Source organism: Arachis ipaensis, chromosome B8 (assembly GCF_059453495.1).
Source record: "Arachis ipaensis isolate K30076 ecotype BB chromosome B8, ASM5945349v1, whole genome shotgun sequence".
Lineage (NCBI taxonomy): Eukaryota > Viridiplantae > Streptophyta > Magnoliopsida > Fabales > Fabaceae > Arachis > Arachis ipaensis.
Window position 1 is genome coordinate 131165488 of NC_142443.1, and position 18461 is coordinate 131183948.

Sequence of the window (18461 nt, forward strand, 5' to 3'; positions counted from 1 at the left end):
AAAATTGTCTTGGAATAATACTTGGGAATCGGCTAAGGTATGGTTTAGGTTTCTTGCATTTAATATATAATGTTCTGTGAAAATTTAGGCTAGATGACCATAGGATAAGTTGGAATGCAGGTGTATATTTAATATTTAGTAATTTGTCGATGAATATAATTGGTTGAAGTTTATTGGATAATTAGTTATTAATTTTGGATGTTGAATGTTATTGTTGATGAACATGGTTGGTCTAGTGCTTGTTGATTAATTAATGATTCGATGAATTATTGATTTGAGGTATTTTGTGTTAAAAGCCTAGGATTTGTGAACTATGACTCTTAGTTGAATTTTGGTTGTTGGATTTGAATATTGTATGAGTTTAATTGTTGATCTGAGGTAGATTTTTTGTGGAGATTGTTATGATAATGAGGAAGGAAATGTTGAACTGAAAAGAATGCAGGTTTGGACCCGAACAGGGTGGCAAAGTCCGAGTTTTAGAGGAGATGCTGCCGAAATTTTATAAAAATTAGAGATTAGAGATTTTGTTTATATGATTATTTAAAAAGATTTAGATTCAAAGGTTATATGGTTTGATTTAGAGTTATTAAGAAAATGAGCATGTTTTAAGTTTGATTCATTTAGAAAAGAATGAATTATGTTTTGAATTGGAACTATTGATGGACGGAATGGGAAGTGTGATAATGAAGGATAAGGATTGTATATGATTGATGTATGATGATGAATGATATGCGATTGAGAATGATGTTGATGTTGATGAATTATAATTGAATTATTTATATGGCTTATGAATTTGAATAATCTGAGATACGAGATTCCCTGGATTAAGTGCCGTGGCTTGCCACCACGTGTACCAGGTTGAAAACTCGATACTCTGTTGACCCTACGACGTAAGTGTGTGACCGGGCACTATATAAATTCCCGGGAATGTTACCCCCATTGAGTATTATTGATTATTTGAGAAAAAACTATGCATAGACTCTTGGGGATGCACGTCGGGGGACAGTCTAAGTACAATTCAGACTTGTCGGGTTGGCTGGATAACCGACAGATGAGCCTCATCAGCCATAGGACAGGCATTCATCATATGCATATTACTTGAATTACTTGCTTGTGCTCTAATTGGGTGTGCTTATCTGTATTTGCCATGCTAAATGTGTATTTGTTACCTGCAGTAGTTATAACCTTCTTGTGTTTGCCTTTATCTGTCTATCTGTCTGTGAAATGCATGATGGAGTTGGAGGTATGGAGGAATGGCAAAAATGGGATTTAGATTTAAGGTTAAGTTAAGTTAGGTCTAAATATCCTTAGTAAACCACCTTTTATGGCTTCTGTTTAATACTTTAAGCTCTATAATCTGAGTGTCGGCGTTCTAGGATTGCCTCTGGCATTCCCAGGACCTTATATATTATGTGTGTGGCACGTTTACCATACTGAGAACCTCCGGTTCTCATTCCATACTATGTTGTTATTTTTCAGATGCAGGTCGAGAGGTATCTCGTTAGGCGTCTGGACTCTTGAAGCGGAGTGGTTACTGGGATATTTTGTTATGCTATAATGTATATATATGTACTTAGCTTTCTCTCCGCATGACTTATTCTTTTTTATCCTCTTAGAGGTTTATGGAGAGGCAGGATTGTGTATATGTACTTTTGGGTTTTGGATATGTATGTATATATGTGTAAATATTCTCCGGCCAGTCTTGACTTCGCAGGCTGAGTCAGGAGCTTGTTATTTTGTATCTTTGGCACTCTATTCCTACTTCTGTTATCTTATGTTTGATAGTTATGGTTTTCTTAGCACGCAAGTTAACTCGTTCCTTGAGCGTTGCGCTTTTATTTCGCGATTTTTATTTCCCCTATTCTTCAAGGCACCTAGCATATTATAATTCTTCTGCTATTATATGTACTCATTCTATTTTAGAGGTCGTAATACCACACCACCTCTGTTTTACGGCTTAAGCGTAAAGCTTAGTGTGATAGGGTGTTACATTATGGTATCAGAGCAGTTCGTTCCTATAGAGCCTGAAAGACGGACTAATTGTACTTCTGTGCATTCTCTGTATATGTGTTTATGTGCTATTAGGATATCTGACTGATATATATGGCATAAACGTTTGTGAGCATGCATTTGGAACTTAAAGCATTAGACCTGCGATATTGAGACTGATCAACTTAATATCACTTGTTTGGTGTGTATAGGGACCAGATGTCAACTCGCGGACGCGGTCGCGGGCGAGGTAGAGGTAGGACAGGCACCGTTACTCCTGCACCCATAGGGACTGATCCAGTAGATTTTATGGCTGCCCTGGGAAATATGGCTGCAGCTATGCAGGCAACAGCCGAGGCACTGGGTAATCAGATAAATCAGGGTAATCATGGAAATAATAATGATGAGGATGGTCCTATGACACTTGCCACATTTCTGAAAGTTCGCCCTCCGACTTTTAGGGGAACCTCAAATCCCACTGATGCAGATAATTGGATTCAGGCTATGGAAAGGGCGTTACAGGCACAACAGGTTCCTGAAGAGCAATGGGTTGAATTTGGAACTTATCAGTTGCAAGGTGAAGCTTAGTATTGGTGGCAGGGAACACGACGTATCCTGCAGCCTGATGGTGCTGCGATTCCTTGGGAGGTTTTTCGGACAGAGTTCTATAAGAAATATTTTCCTAATTCAGCTAGAAATGCCAAGGAACTTGAATTAATGCAGTTAAAACAGGGACAGATGACTGTTGCTGAGTATACTAGTAAGTTTGAGGAGTTATGTTGCTTTTCTCGTATCTGTCAAGGTGCTCCTGAAGATTTTGCTGAATGGAAATGTATTAAGTATGAAGGAGGTCTTCGGAGTGATATTCTGAGCTTTGTTGCCCCGATGGAGATCAGGGTGTTTTTTGAATTGGTGAATAAGAGTAGGGTGGCTGAGGACTGTGTGAGGAAGGCGGCAGCAGAGAAAGGGAGTTTGAGGGTGCCTTTTCAGAGGCCTTCAGGGAGGAACTTTGCTCCGAGAGGTAGAAATTTCAAGCGTGGAGGCTTTGTTCCGCAGCAGACTCAGGGTCAAGGTAATTACAGAAGGCCGAATACCAATGCTAGTCAAGGAAAAAGGTTTGGGAAGCAGCCACAGCAAGATCTGAATTGTCAGAAGTGCGGAAGGTATCACCCTGGAGTTCCATGCAGATTCGGACTTGGAGTATGCTATTCTTGTGGACAGCCTGGGCATATGGCCACCAATTGTCCAGAGAAGAAAAAGTATGAGACTGGTAGAGTGCAACAGCCGGGGAGAGTATACACCACTTCTACCATTGGTGCTGAGGGATCTGAGACACTGATTAGAGGTAATTGTGAAATGGCTGGTAAAATCTTAAATGCTTTATTTGATTCAGGAGCGTCTCATTCATTTATTGCATTTGAAAAGGCCCATGAATTAGGATTGAGAATGGTGGTTTTAGGTTATGATTTGAAAGTATATAACGCTACTCATGAAGCTATGGTGACTAGGATAGGATGTCCACAAGTTCCCTTTCGAGTACAACAGCGTGAATTTGTGCATGATTTGATTTGTTTGCCTATGACTGGTCTTGATCTCATTTTGGGATTGGATTGGTTATCCAAGAATCATGTTTTGCTTGATTGTTCTGAGAAGTCAGTACAGTTTATGCCAGAAGGGTCAGAAGCACCGGTTGTGGTGAATAGTTACTATTTGAATTCTATGATAGTAAACTGTTCTGGAACCGAATGTCAGGGTATTATGTTATTAACTGCGGGAGTATCAGGTGATGATCAGAGTTTAGAGCAGATTCCCGTTGTATGTGAATTTTCAGATGTGTTTCCGGATGATATTAATGAATTTCCACCTAATCGGGAAGTTGAATTCGAAATTGAGTTGGTGCCTTGAGCCGGTCCGATTTCAATTACTCTTTATAGGATGTCACCTTTAGAAATGGCTGAACTGAAAGCTCAGCTGGAAGATCTGTTGGGTAAGCATTTTATCCGACCAAGTGTTTCTCCGTGGGGAGCGCCGGTGTTACTGGTAAAGAAGAAGGATGGGAGTATGCGGTTGTGTGTCGACTATCGGCAGTTGAATAAGATCACTGTGAAGAATAAATATCCGTTGCCTAGAATCGATGATCTAATGGATCAGTTACAGGGTGCCGGTGTGTTTTCTAAGATCGACCTGCGATCCGGGTATCATCAGATAAGGGTTAGAGACGAGGATATTCCGAAAACTACTTTCAGGACACGTTATGGTCATTATGAGTATACAGTGATGTCTTTTGGGTTAACTAATGCCCCGGCAGTATTTATGGATTATATGAACAGGATTTTCCGACCGTATCTGGACAAGTTTGTTATTGTCTTCATTGATGACATTCTTGTTTACTCTAAGTCTAAAGAGGAACATGCTGATCATTTGCGAACTGTGTTACAAATTCTGAGAGATAGGAAGTTATATGCTAAGCTATCTAAATGTGAGTTCTGGAAGAGTGAAGTGAAGTTTCTCGGCCACGTGGTGAGTAAGCAGGGGATAGCTGTGGATCCTGCTAAGGTGGAAGCAGTGATGAATTGGGAGCGACCAACTTCAGTGACAGAGATCAGGAGTTTCTTAGGTTTGGCGGGGTATTATCGCAGATTCATTAAAGGATTTTCACAGCTCGCCTTACCTTTAACTAAGTTGACTAAGAAGGACACGCCTTTTATCTGGACTCCGGAATGTGAAGAGAATTTCCAGGCATTGAAGCACAAGTTGACTACTGCACCTGTATTGGTATTACCTGAACCAAGTGAACCGTTTGAAGTGTATTGTGATGCATCTCTGAAAGGGTTAGGGTGTGTTCTGATGCAGCACCAGAATGTTGTAGCATACGCCTTACGGCAGTTAAGGCCGCATGAGATGAACTACCCGACACATGATTTAGAACTTGCTGCTGTTGTGTTTGCTTTAAAGATTTGAAGGCACTACCTCTATGGCGTTAAGTTTCATGTTTTCTCAGACCATAAGAGTTTGAAGTATCTTTTTGAGCAGAAAGAGTTGAATATGCGTCAGAGGAGATGGATGGAGCTTCTGAAAGATTATGATTTTGAATTGGATTATCATCCAGGAAAAGCGAACGTTGTGGCGGACGCTTTGAGTCGGAAGTCTTTATATGCAGCTTGGATGATGCTACGGGAGGAAGAGTTACTGAAGGCATTCCAAGGTTTGAATTTGGGAGTTAGAGAAGAATCTGGAATCCTGTGTTTGAGTCAGTTGCAAATTTCAAGTGATTTTAAATCAGAACTTCTGAGGGCTCATCGAGACAGTGAAGCGTTACGTAAGGTATTACCAGCAGTCGAACAGGGGAAACAGTGGAGAGTGTCAGAAGGTCAGGATGGTTTATGGAGGTTCAAGAACCGGATTATTGTGCCAGATATTGGAGACATGCGACAGAGAATCTTAAAGGAAGCTCATAAGAGCGGGTTTTCAATCCACCCAGGGAGCACTAAAATGTATCAGGATCTGAAAGCGATGTTCTGGTGGCCAGGCATGAAGAATGATGTGGCATTGTATGTATCTAAATGTTTAACGTGTCAGAAGGTTAAGATTGAGCATCAGAGACCATCAGGGACCCTTCAGCCTTTGGAGATTCCACAATGGAAATGGGAGAGTATCGCAATGGATTTTGTGATAGGTTTGCCTAGAACCCGATCTGGTTGTGACGCTATTTGGGTGGTTGTGGATCGACTGACAAAATCAGCTCACTTTCTTCCTATCCGAATAAGTTGTACAATGGAAGAATTAGCTCGAATGTATATTAAAGAGATTGTCAAGTTGCATGGCGTGCCTTCTACCATTATATCTGATAGGGATCCTCGTTTTACATCAAGATTCTGGGGAGCTTTTCAGCGTGCATTTGGGACTCAGTTAAGCTTGAGTACTGCGTATCACCCTCAGACAGATGGTCAGTCAGAGAGAACTATTCAGACCTTGGAGGATATGCTAAGGACTTGTGTTTTAGACCAGCCAGCGAGCTGGGATCGGTATATGCCATTAATAGAATTTGCTTATAATAATAGCTATCATGCGAGCATCGGAATGGCTCCATATGAGGCTCTGTATGGCAGGAAATGTCAGTCTCTGTTGTGTTGGTATGAAAATGGAGAAAGGAGTTTATTAGGGCCTGAAATGATAGCTGAAACGACTGAGCATATAAAGAAGATTCGTAGTCGAATGCTTATAGCCCAAAGCCGCCAGAAGAGCTATGCTGATCAGAGGTGAAAGCCTTTGGAATTCGAAGAAGGAGAACATGTCTTTCTGAAAGTAACACCAACCACTGGCGTGGGAAGAGCTATTAAGACCAAGAAACTGAATCCCCGTTATATTGGACCGTTTGAGATTCTGAAGAGAATTGGACCAGTGGCTTATAGAATTGCCTTACCGCCGTACCTTTCGAATTTGCACGATGTATTTCATGTATCACAGCTTCGAAAGTATACCCCTGATGCAAGTCATGTTCTAGAACCAGAACCAATTCAAGTAAGAGAAGATCTAACACTTCCAGTAATTCCAGTGAGAATTGATGATACTAATATTAAACGATTACGCGGAAAGGAAGTATCATTGGTAAAAGTAGCTTGGAGTCGAGCTGGTATCGAGGAACATACTTGGGAACTCGAATCAGATATGCGAAAGAACTACCCACATCTCTTTTCAGGTAACTAGATTTGAATTTTGAGGGCAAAATTCTTTATTAGGTGGGTAGGATGTAAACCCCAGTTAAATTAGTAGATAATTAGTTAATAAATTAGTTTTTAATAAGGAAGATTAGAAATGTGAATATTATATTAAATTAGGATAGAGCTCATCGAAACGAGAATTTTGACACCAATTTCGAAGAAATCGGTCCAAGATTGGACCGAACGGACCGAACCGGTTGAACCGAGCCCAAACCGGGCCCATGGGCCCAACCGGACCAGCAATTAAAAAGAGAGCCACGGGCTCTTCCTTCTCCCCACTTTCATAACGACGCAGGAAGCTTTCCAGGGGAGGAAAGGAGAGAAACCATACGTTGACGGTAAAATCAATTTGCCGTAATTTCTCCGTCCGAGCTCCAATCGCCGCACCGCTTGCGGCCACGGGTTCACCGTGTTGAGCTCTACATTTCTACCGGAATAATTTCATAGGTAACTTGCTATTTCACTTCAGCCTTTCATTTTCCCCAATTTTTGAGTTTGTTGAATTTCTTTGATTTTTGATGTTTTAGGATCCAATTAGCTTGAGAGAAACGTTCACTCTTGCTTATGTGAAGCTTGGGTAAGGTGAGGATACGATAATTCTATTTTATTTTCATTGAATTTGAGCTTTGAGTATTAAATTGGATGTATATGTGTTATGAATGTGTATTAGGTTGTGAATAAATAATTGGAGCTTGAAATTGTGAATACTGGAACTTGGAGGAAGCGGATTAGTTGAGGTTTTGAGGGCTATGTTCTTTTAGGAAAATTGTCTTGGAATAATACTTGGGAATCAGCTAAGGTATGGTTTAGGTTTCTTGCATTTAATATATAATGTTCTGTGAAAACTTAGGCTAGATGACCATAGGATAAGTTGGAATGCAGGTGTATATTTAATATTTAGTAATTTGTCGATGAATATAATTGGTTGAAGTTTATTGGATAATTAGTTATTAATTTTGGATGTTGAATGTTATTGTTGATGAACATGGGTGGTCTGGTGCTTGTTGATTAATTAATGATTCGATGAATTATTGATTTGAGGTATTTTGTGTTAAAAGCCTAGGATTTGTGAACTATGACTCTTAGTTGAATTTTGGTTGTTGGATTTGAATATTGTATGAGTTTAATTGTTGATCTGAGGTAGATTTTTTGTGGAGATTGTTATGATAATGAGGAAGGAAATGTTGAATTGAAAAGAATGCAGGTTTGGACCCGAACAAGGTGGCAAAGTCCGAGTTTTAGAGGAGATGCTGCCGAAATTTTATAAAAATTAGAGATTAGAGATTTTGTTTATATGATTATTTAAAAAGATTTAGATTCAAAGGTTATATGGTTTGATTTAGAGTTATTAAGAAAATGAGCATGTTTTAAGTTTGATTCATTTAGAAAAGAATGAATTATGTTTTGAATTGGAACTATTGATGGACGGAATGGGAAGTGTGATAATGAAGGATAAGGATTGTATATGATTGATGTATGATGATGAATGATATGCGATTGAGAATGATGTTGATGTTGATGAATTATAATTGAATTATTTATATGGCTTATGAATTTGAATAATCCGAGATACGAGATTCCCTGGATTAAGTGCTGTGGCTTGCCACCACGTGTACCAGGTTGAAAACTCGATACTCTGTTGACCCTACGACGTAAGTGTGTGACCGGGCACTATATAAATTCCCGGGAATGTTACCCCCATTGAGTATTATTGATTATTTGAGAAAAAACTATGCATAGACTCTTGGGGATGCACGTCGGGGGACAGTCTAAGTACAATTCAGACTTGTCGGGTTGGCTGGATAACCGACAGATGAGCCTCATCAGCCATAGGACAGGCATGCATCATATGCATATTACTTGAATTACTTGCTTGTGCTCTAATTGGGTGTGCCTATCTGTATTTGCCATGCTAAATGTGTATTTGTTACCTGCAGTAGTTGTAACCTTCTTGTGTTTGCCTTTATCTGTCTATCTGTCTGTGAAATGCATGATGGAGTTGGAGGTATGGAGGAATGGCAAAAATGGGATTTAGATTTAAGGTTAAGTTAAGTTAGGTCTAAATATCCTTAGTAAACCACCTTTTATGGCTTCTGTTTAATACTTTAAGCTCTATAATCTGAGTGTCAGCGTTCTAGGATTGCCTCTGGCATTCCCAAGACCTTATATATTATGTGTGTGGCACCTTTACCATACTGAGAACCTCCGGTTCTCATTCCATACTATGTTGTTGTTTTTCAGATGCAGGTCGAGAGGCATCTCGTTAGGCGTCTGGACTCTTGAAGCGGAGTGGTTACTGGGATATTTTGTTATGCTATGATGTATATATATGTACTTAGCTTTCTCTCCGCATGACTTATTCTTTTTGATCCTCTTAGAGGTTTATGGAGAGGCAGGATTGTGTATATGTACTTTTGGGTTTTGGATATGTATGTATATATGTGTAAATATTCTCCGGCCAGTCTTGACTTCGCAGGCTGAGTCAGGAGCTTGTTATTTTGTATCTTTGGCACTCTATTCCTACTTCTGTTATCTTATGTTTGATAGTTATGGTTTTCTTAGCACGCAAGTTAACTCGTTCCTTGAGCGTTGCGCTTTTATTTCGCGATTTTTATTTCCCCTATTCTTCAAGGCTCCTAGCATATTATAATTCTTCTGCTATTATATGTACTCATTCTATTTTAGAGGTCGTAATACCACACCACCTCTGTTTTACGGCTTAAGCGTAAAGCTTAGTGTGATAGGGTGTTACACAGGCAGGTTCGAACTATATCTTCATCAATTTTAGAATTTTCTCTTGAACGGTTCTAATTCTTAAGCAGTTTAGAGATTGGACCGAGGCAGTTGAGAGTCCGATTTACCGGTTTTTATTCAAATCGGATGATCCGGTCTGGTTCTTACAACTATGACCTGAAACCTTTCTTTTTTTTTTCTATTGTATTTTCTAGTCTGACAAGTCAATAACTAATCTATCATAGATCGAAACTCCATTTAACAGTTTGTTGTTGGCCAATAGGATGTTACATATACAAGTTAGGCGGGATTCGAATTTCTAACACTTATTTAAACGAACTAATGAGCTAACCACTAGACCAACCCAACTTGATCACTTGAAACTTTTCTTGCAAAGTAGCTTCATGAGTTTTTAAACACGCTAGGTTAGCCCTATAAAACAAAAAATATAAATAAAAGTAGATAGAAAGGAAGTCTAAGTTTGGACCACTAATTTCCAATGTAGATTAAATTGTTTAACTCAAAATTAAGCTTGCCTCGTCATGCTTTTTACCCCCTGCTAACACCCGATTAATATTTCACATAGAATTTTCTTATCAAAATTTGTTGTGTAATATATAAATATCAAATCAAAATTTGTTCTAAAGCAGATGGCGTGGTTGAAGCACTTAAAGAAGATGTTTTTATAAATCATGCTTTTGGTATTCAAAATGGGTGCTTTATAATGCTTTCACAGTTTCACTACGTATCTACGTGATACAAATAAATAAATAATGTTGCCACTTGCCACTCTTGTGTTGACAAAGCATCCCATATTAGTTAATTTATAGATCTCTATTATTAAATAATAAATAAAAAATGATATATATTATGTGAGTGTGGCGTGTGCATCAGTGCATGCGACTAAGGTCTACATAGACAAGCATAAATATTAGAGGAATACAGAAAGGAGAAAGGGAACTTGAACGGAATCATCCCTAATACCAAACAAAAAACTCTTGGAAAATTATATGGTACAGATCTAAATCTGTACAGATTTAAAGATTTGTCTACGTGGCAAAATCTAAACCACACATTCTAAAGCCACATTTTTCATTTAAAACTGTAACTCTTCACAAAGAAAAGCGTCACTTAATGGAAAAAAGTAAATTAGAAGATTTAAGAGAAGAAATAATTAAGTTATCAAAATTAATAGATCAAAAATTAATGATTTTAACTAATGTTAACTGTAATGACACCGAATTCTTAAAATCAATACAAAATGATTTCTCTCAAAATCTTTATTTTACTATAAGTTTTATTGAAGGACTTCAAAAACCTGAAAAAACTTATTTTTCACACGGAATTTCTAAAAAATGTTACCATGGAAATGATTCACCACATCTTTATCATACCTTTAACCCACAATTAAATTCTATAGTAGACATGCTTGAAGAAATTTTAGTATCCATAAAATTTCAGAGAAATAAGGAAAAAGAGAATCCCAAAGAAGAAAAATTTCAAAATATAATCAACATAACATATTTAAAAGTAAAACCACCACTAAAATTATGAATATTGAAGAAAAATTAGAAGAAGTTACAATGCTTTTTAAACAATTAAAAATGGCTCAAGAAAATAATATTATGGAACAGGGATTCCAAATAGAAGAAGAATTAAATCCTGAAAATATAGAAAATGAAGAACATATCCTAGATTATTCAAGTGACGAAGAACCAGCAATTCCAATACAAGTAAAAAATGAAGCTGGAACATCTAAGGACAATCAATCTCAATTTAAATGGGAAACAGGTTTTGATAATTATGCTTTTAAAAAAGGATTTATAAACAAAGATTCAAAATATACAAAAATACCATCAAAATATGTTCCTAAAATCCAGGAAATGGAAGGAGATAGAATGCTCGATTTAGACTGTAAAAAGAATGAAAAAGAAATTTTCGAAAACTGGTTAAATTCCTTTTTATTAGAAGCCTTTACCAACCCAAAACTTAGTGAATTGTCTGGAAGAGACATTTGGAATTACATAGGGTTTCATACTAAAGGAACTATAAGAGATTATATGACATCAATAGAAAACCAAATAATAGAAGAATTAGCAACAAAAACAACAGCTTATGATAAGATATTATATATAATGATGATTCTATATAAAGAATTTTTTGGAAAAAATATTATAGATCATAAACAAGAAGTCTATAATAAAGAATATCAAGAAGCAAAAAACCATTTAGCTAATATTCAGATATATGATTTATGTAATGTGGAGTCTTACATATGTGAATATAGAATACATTATTACAAATTAAAAGAAGAAGATAAAAATCATTATCTTAGTATGTATATAACAAAACTTCCATATCCTGCTAATGAGTTTATAATGGGAAGATTTATAAGAGAAATAAATAGAGGAACAATTGAAAATAATTTTGGTGGGGCAACCTCTGCAATAAGAGAGGAAATAAAAGAACGGTGTATGCAAGAAGCAACTCAAAAAAGATTTGCAAATATAATTAGAATTTGCTGTCAGGATAATGAAGAGATACCTCAAAAATATGGTCTTAATAAAAATTTTCAAAGAAAAAGAAAATATCAATTTAGAAAAAGAAAATACTATCCAAACTGGAGAAAAAAGAGGTATTTTAGAAGGAGAGATAACAATAAAAACAAAAGACAAAAAAGTAACTATTGCCCAAATAAAAAAGAAAATTGCAAGTGTTGGTATTGCCAAGAAGAAGGACACTATGCAAATGAGTGCCCGAAAAAGAAGGATAAAAAGGATCTTACTAAACAAATAGAAATTGCTAAGTCTTGTTTCATGGAACCCTTAGAGGAGTCTGATGATAACTTAGACTATATTTTTGAATATGTCTCGGAAACAGACTCAGAGACTGAGTAATAATGCCACATTTATTACTATAAAAATAACAGAAAAGTTTATAAATGCTTTCATAGATTCTGGAGCAACACAATGCTTTGCTAGTTCAAATATAAAACTTGATTGGAAAAAATTAAAGAAACCATTAAGAGTTAGAATAGCTGACAAATCAATACATAAAATTGACCAAAAAGCAGAGATGGTTGAAATTTTTATTCAAAATTATAGGTTCATTGTTCCATCTATATATATGTTAAATTCTGGAATGGATTTTATCATAGGAAATAACTTTTTAAAGTTATATCATCCATTCATTCAAGAATTAACATATATAGTTCTAAAAGCTCCACACGATTCTTCAATAAATCAAAAATCAAAACGTATAAAAATACCAACTACTACTATAGATAAGATCTTAAAATTTAAAATATTTTCTATATTAGAGACATGTTATTTAAATTTATACTTTCAGATAAATATCCCAAAAAATAATCTTGAAATAAAGATAGAAGAATTTTTGGATGAAATCTGTGCTGAAAATCCTTTAGATATTAAAAATACAAATAACGAATTAGTAAGTATTAAATTAAAAGATCCTACAAAAGAGATAAATGTTCCAAATAAAATTCCTTATTCCGCAAGAGATAGAGAAGAGTTTTCGTTAGAATGTAAAGATCTTTTGGAAAAAGGAATTATAAGAATAAGTAAAAGTCCTCATGCGGCTCCAGCTTTTTATGTCGAAAACAATAATGAAATTAAAAGGGGAAAACGAAGAATGGTTATTAACTATAAGAAGATGAATGAAGCAACTATTGGTGATGCTCATAAACTTCCAAGAAAAGATTCTATTTTAGAAAAAATCAAAGGAGCAACTTGGTTTTCATCTCTTGATGCAAAATCAGGATATTGGCAACTTCGTTTAGACGAAGAAACAAAGAAATTAACTGCTTTTACTTGCCCAACAAAAGAATCAACAAGTGTATTGCTCTATGAATGGAATGTATTACCATTCGGATTAAAACAAGCCCCAGGTATTTATCAAAGATTTATGGAAGAAAATCTAAAAGAGTTAAATGAATTTGTTTTAGTATACATTGATGATATACTAATTTTTACAAAACAGGATAAAGAAGATCATCTTCAAAAATTATTAATAGTGTTAGAAAGATGTAAAAATAAAGGATTAGTTCTTAGCAGAAAGAAAGCAAGAATAGCAAAACAAGAAATAGAGTTTCTTGGATTAATTCTATCCACTCAAGGAAAGCTAAAACTACAGCCAAATGTCCTAGAAAAGGTAAATTTATTTCCTAATAAAATAGAAGATAGAAAACAATTACAGAGATTTTTAGGGTGTATAAATTATATTTCTGATCAAGGATTTTTAAAGAATATAACAGAATACACTAAAAGCTTATTTCCAAAAATAAATACTAAAAAAGAATGGAAATGGGAGGAAAAAGATAGTATGCAAATTCAAAGGATTAAAGAACTATGTGAAAAACTTCCAGAACTTTATATTCCAGAAGAAAATGACTACTTAATAGTAGAAACAGATGCTTCAGACATAACCTGGTCAGGATGTCTAAAAGCTAAGAAGGCTATAAAAAGTTTGGAACAAGAAAAAGAATCACTAGATTCTAAATATTCCCCAAAGGAATTACTTTGCAGGTATATTTCAGGGACTTTTACTCCAACAGAACAGAGATATACTACTCATGAAAAGGAAACTATAGCAGCAATTAAATCTCTTAAGAAATGGAAAATTGATTTACTACCCAGAGAATTTACATTAAGGACAGATTCAAGTTACCTAACAGGTTTCATACGATATAATTTAAAAGTTGATTATAATCATGGACGATTGGTAAGATGGCAATTATTTTTGTTACAATATCCAATAAAAATTGAATATATTAAAGGTGACAAAAATGTTATTGCAGATACATTAACAAGAGAATGGAGTTCGTCTACAACGCATTAGATCAAGAAATTCAAAAATACGAACAAGAACTCGAAAAATGCAAGCATTGTCAGCAAATAAGGACACAGATCCAATCCCTCAAGAAGGCCATCGAAGCAATGAAATCAACACAACAACCAAAACCATCAGAGCTCAGCCAGCTAAGCGTGGTGGACAAATCAGGTGAAAAAATTCCAGAAAATAAAACAATTGCTGAAATTATAAAAAAATCCACCCAAGATAAAAAATATTATGTAATTTATAATGGCCCCATGAAAGGAGTATATGATGCCTGGGAAAAAGCAGCACCATTTACACATCAATCAAGGATAATTCATAAAGGAGGGTTTTTAACACTGGAAGAAGCAAAGGAATCTTTCAGAGAATATGAAGCTCTTCATCCAGAGCAAACCCTAAAAAGAGCAGATAAAGCTCCAATTCAAACCCAGAGAACAGGGATAATAAGAAACATTCCTACAAGGACTGAAATCAAAGAAAAGAAAAGGGTCTGTAGATCAAATCTCAGAGAAACCCTTAATATAGTCCTGAACTGGACTGAAGAAAAAAGAGCAATTTTGGGATATTATCCTATTGCCAAAGAATAGCTAACAAAGCTGGTTATATTTCCAGATGCATCCCCATCGGACACCTATCAGTTTTTCCAGTATGGATTAATTGATACAATTTTAATTTTTAATGATCTAAAAATTATTAGTGAGTTTCCTGCAGGATTCGTTGATGCAGTGAAGAGATTTAAAAATATGATTGACAACGTAAATCCAAGGGATATATCCCTAAAATTTACGAACAGTCAGCCTATTTTTAATGAAGAAGAAGAATGCTTGGTTCCAGCACACCAAGTAATATTCATGTCCGTCTTCCCAGGAAATTTTCAACCAATTGATCAAGTTCAAGATTTAACAATCTACAGTCATGAAGGAAGGCTAGCCAGCACACTAGCAAGGGTCTTCGAAAGAACTCAAAAGATAACAAGGGAATCTCGCACAAGAATTAATTATAAAAGCAGAAATACTTTGCTTGTGTCTAGTAAAAGGAATGAAATTGAAGAAAGAGAGATGAGACTCTTAGTGGAATTTGAATCAGCATTCTACAACTTATCTGGACTCTTAGAAAAGCTCCCTGAAGGGATAAAGAGGAATCTCTGCTATTTGATAAAAGACAGAGAAGACCACAAGTGCCAGCTATGCGTCTCAGAGTTATCTGAAGAAAGCAATAATAAAACGGAATCAACCCACATGATAAAGGAAGAAGACAACGCATCTGAAGGCCACATAATGAAAGAGGAAGACAGCACATCTGAAGCATCTCTCAACATTATTGCATAGTGACGTAAGCGCTTAGGTCATAGAGCACCAACAATGTAGCTGGTGCAAGATAATAAACAATGACGTAAGCAATGACGTCATAAGAAGGGTAAGGATGGGAATTGTCCATCAGACCCAACCATTATAAATAGGTTGCTTAGGCAATTGTAGAGGAATCAGAAAATAGAAAGCAGGAGGCAAAGAGTACTCAAATGCTAGGAGAGCAAGGAGGAAGCTGCCGAGGCGATTCTATGATCTGAAGAAGAATTCCCATTAGGGAAAAATAGTTCTAAACTCCCCTCTGGAGTTAGTATCTATAATCTCCCCTCTGGAGATAAAATCATCTTATGTAAAATATTCTAAATAAAAGAAGTTTTTCTCCAGAGAGGTACGCCTTTATCCTAATCTCTTAGTTATGAATTATTTAGAAAGTTTAGAACTAACGGAGGAATCTGACTATTATAAATTATCTGCTTTATTAGATAATGAAAAACAGGCTGTTCTAAAAACAGAATTAAATCTCAAATCAAATGAAAATTTTAATAAACAAAATCCTTTAAAAGAAATTTTTAATAGAAAAAATATAATATACTACGGAAAAATTCAACTTGAAGCCCCTATAAAGATAAAATCCGCCAATGGAGAACTCGAAATAGCTTTGATAAATGATGAAGAATTGAGTAAACAGATTGAGAAAATTAAGGATCAACAAAAAAGATCTAAAATTGGATGGATTCATATTAGCACTATACAAGTCTTAATCAAATCTACATATATGAAAGGAATTAATTCACCAATAAGCTTAGCAATCTGTGATAAAAGAATTACTGATGATCCAATAGATCAAATAATTGGAATTGTTCATGGAAATTTGGCAAATGTAAATGTTAAATTCAATGCCCATCTTGGATACGCTATACCTTTATCAACTGAAAATCTTGGAAGATCTATAAGTTTGGCTTATAAATTTCACAGAAAGAATCTAATGGAACAAGATGATGAACCATTTTCAATTACATATGCAATAAATTATGCTTTAACAAATAGCCATCATAGTATAATATTTAAAAACAGAGAAAGAATTTATGTCGATGAATTATTTCAGAAAATTATAAAAACAGAAATACCAAAATATAAAGCTATTGAAAACCCAGTTCTATTACTAAAAGAACTATCAGGAAAATTAGTTTCATCAAATTTTCAAATAAGAGAATCTAAAATTAATAGCCCTTTAAGTTTATCTAAGTTAAAGATTAAAGAAGAAAATTCTGAAATAAAAGAATTAACAAAAAAGGTCGAAAAATTAAATGAAACCCTAAACACTAAATTATGACAATAAATAAAGAAGAAATATACGTAACTTATCAAGACAAGAAACAAGAGCTCTTTGAAAGAGAAAATCGTTTGAATTATTTACAGTTTTCTGAAATACTGAAATAAATCAAAGAGCATTTAAAACTCTAAAAATAATATATGACACGTTAAAAAGAGAAGTTGAAGAGCTAGAAAAATTAATAGAATCTCTAGAAAATAGTGACGAATCGATGATAGAGTTTGCAGAAATTCTAAAATAAATAATGAAGCATAAAAAGATTGAAAAACCAGAAAATAAAATAAAAAGAAAAAGGGCGGAAAAAATAAAAAGTAAAATAAAAGAGTATAAAAGGGAATTAAATAATCTTCAGATCGAAATTGATGACCTTATAATAAAAAGGATAGAAATAAGAATAAATATAAACAAGTTGGAATTAAATTTAAAAAATTTATAAATGCCTGGAAAACCATATTATGACTTAAAAGAATTAAAGCTATTGAAAGAAAAAATGGAGAATGAAGTTGAAAAATTAAGAAGGTATTTAGAAACAACAGAAAGTGTAGAAATAAAAGAAGTTTTTGAGGATTTGAGAGACTATATTAAAGAAAAAGACAAACAGATAAAAGATTTTATATACAATAATCCATGCAAAAAAGAATATTATAAACTAAAACAAGATTGAAAATGAAATCACAATATACATCAAGGACTAGTATAAAATTGGTATCAGAGCCAAGTTAACGATTAAGGGTAACACTTTCTCTTTAAGCAACACTTTTAGTGATACGCTTTTAAATCAAAATCTGTAAATCTGTACAAGAAGGCATCTTTACAGTAGATGGACCCAAAACTCTTATGGAAACTACTTCGTCCGTCAAATACTCAAATCAATAATTAACTATTAAAATAATAAATTCTTATATCAATAAATTTTATATCATAAATTATTTTAGTGTAACCATATTATATGTTATAATCAAACTTATTCATATACAATAATCAAATTCTTTTCACGTATTGAAACTATTTTCAGTGGCACATACAGTTAAATAATCAAATTAAACTTGATAAATTTTGTTGGTCATCTAATATTGATGGATCGAATATCCCCAGTGGCGCAGCAGTGGTAAAGAAAATCCACACTAGGAGATGTATAGGCGGCCGCGATGACCGCGACGACAAACAACAATAACAAAAACAATCTTATCCCTCTGACTGTTTGCTAAGCAATAATGTTTCATGGACTTGTCTTGTAGAATATTTCTTGAAGCAGCATTGAATGGATTCATCAAACAATATTTAATTTCCTTTTGTTACTTTGGAAGGCATTATATAGTCAAAGAGCTGTTGAGTTTTTTTCTCTTCTTTATGAAGTCTAAACCCATTATACACCCATTATGCCACAACTCTAATTAGATTTTGGGGTCAATTTGAGAGAAAGAGAGTAGCCACCAAAGAGAGAAAGAAGAGGGAAAACAGAATTTCTGTTTTTATGCAAAGTAGTAAATTTCAAATGACAATATCTATAATCTTGTTTTTCGT

At 34.8% G+C, this 18461-nt stretch overlaps 1 pseudogene; it reads left to right on the forward strand.

Moving 5' to 3' along the window:
• The first annotated feature begins 2298 nt into the window (after positions 1–2298).
• Positions 2299–18198, forward strand: LOC148549869 (uncharacterized; annotated as a pseudogene).
• The last annotated feature ends 263 nt before the right edge of the window (positions 18199–18461 follow it).